This window comes from Saccostrea cucullata, unplaced genomic scaffold (assembly GCF_032062105.1).
Source record: "Saccostrea cucullata isolate Sc308-1 unplaced genomic scaffold, CSIRO_AGI_Scuc_v1 ctg4409, whole genome shotgun sequence".
Lineage (NCBI taxonomy): Eukaryota > Metazoa > Mollusca > Bivalvia > Ostreida > Ostreidae > Saccostrea > Saccostrea cuccullata.
This window is the reverse complement of record NW_026930992.1, coordinates 1,778-3,500: the sequence shown is the minus strand read 5'-3', so window position 1 is coordinate 3,500 and position 1,723 is coordinate 1,778. Positions and strand designations below refer to the sequence as shown.

Sequence of the window (1,723 nt, the reverse complement as noted above, 5' to 3'; positions counted from 1 at the left end):
TGCTATAGGCTTTTTGCTCGTCGTATTCATTCATCTCCTTTCAAATAATTTGTTTTACATGTACCGGTATTTGCAGTAAGTTGTTAATAGAAATAAGGGAAACTTTTAAAATGGTAGGTCTGGCTGGTTAAAACAATTTAATTGAAACATTTGCTTATGTTTTTCTTTCTATCATCACCTTTCGATCTCCAGTTCTATCATCACCTTTCGATTTCCAGTTTGTGATTTCAAAACTTTCTGTACAAAAATTATTTTGTCTACTTTTTGTTGAAATCAAGCATTCATCTACACATCTGCACATGTATGTTTGTCAAGCATTGAATTATAAATTTTTTAACACACGTGTAATGAACTACCTTATGATTGAGCCAGAATTAATAAATATGATTTATTTGCATTTTTACTATCACAACTTTGAACGAAAATGGTATTAAATCAAATTCTAGTACTGGTTTATCAAGTCTAGTAATTTATATACCGGTAGTAGTCATAAATCTTATTTCCAAAATCAGTAAGTCAACATGTTTCGAGCTGTTGCAGTATTTATTTCAAATTTTGATACAATATAAAACGAAATTGATTTAAAATTTTTGTTAGAATAATAAAGCAAGGCAATATTTTCTTTTTAGAATGCATTTCAAGAGTTCTGTATTTCTTTTTTGCATTGTTTATGGCTTCTTCGTTGCTGTTGGTATGGCTAGTTTTACAACAATTGTTTTGAAACAATGTCGACGTTTTCTCAGATTTGTATAATTTTGAATAATCTGACCTGTTTAACTTAAGTACTGCATTTTGCAGGGTTTGATGGGACTATGTGTAGTTATCCGTGGATAGAATTCAATGGACATTGTTATATGTTTGGGATGGACAAAAAAAGTTGGTTTGAAAGCAAAGTACGTATACATGTATCTTTAAGCAATGTATTTGCCTTTAAGAATTACTAGTTTATTGTAATTTTACACGATATTCTTATTAACAACTTGATTTTGTTCCAATTTGATTTTTCTTTTCATTAGAATGTAAATATGTTATATTTTACATTTTCTGTTACATTATTTAATTTTTTTTAGGTTGCATGCAACACAAGAAATGCCTATCTTGCTAAAGTGGAAACACCTAGGGAAAATGACTAGATTATCCAGCAACTCTTTGCTTTAAGTAATTAAAGAATATTAAATTAATTGCAAATCAAGATATTGGGATGTTACGTGAGCACTGTAAGCGTTTAACATTTATCTGTGTATTTGTTGTGTCGCCTTTCGCGGAAAGCAATATTCGCTAATTCAAGTACCACGCTATCTGATTTGCACATGTAGATAAAACTAGTTACATACGTAAATGCACTAAATAAAATCTGCGCTTACTTGTTCAAAAATCAATTTCCGCAATGTTTTAATTATAATTAAAAAAAAGAAATCATTGTTTACAAGTATTTTTGCATAACAAGGATTTTGTCCAAGTACCATAAGTATAATTAAGTTAATCAGTTCTGTAGAAACTGTTGACTTTTCGTACGTATATTTCGTGTAAAATAATTGCAATAAATGCATGTGTATGTTTGTAAAATTTAAGGGAAAATTTAAGGGAAAACATTAGACATAAAATGAATCATATTTTAGTATAACTCATATGGTAAGCTTTCCCAAAAAGCAAGATCAAGCCAACTAATTTTTTAAAGAATATTCTCTTTTTAGAACTTGAACAATTATTGTATGGTTGATCA

At 28.8% G+C, this 1,723-nt stretch overlaps 1 long non-coding RNA gene across 1 annotated transcript; it reads left to right on the top strand.

The window, feature by feature from the left end:
* The first annotated feature begins 619 nt into the window (after positions 1–619).
* On the top strand, positions 620–1,146 carry LOC134230934 (uncharacterized). The gene is made up of 3 exons (XR_009984454.1): positions 620–691; positions 799–893; positions 1,071–1,146. It is a non-coding gene; the product is annotated as an uncharacterized LOC134230934 (long non-coding RNA).
* The last annotated feature ends 577 nt before the right edge of the window (positions 1,147–1,723 follow it).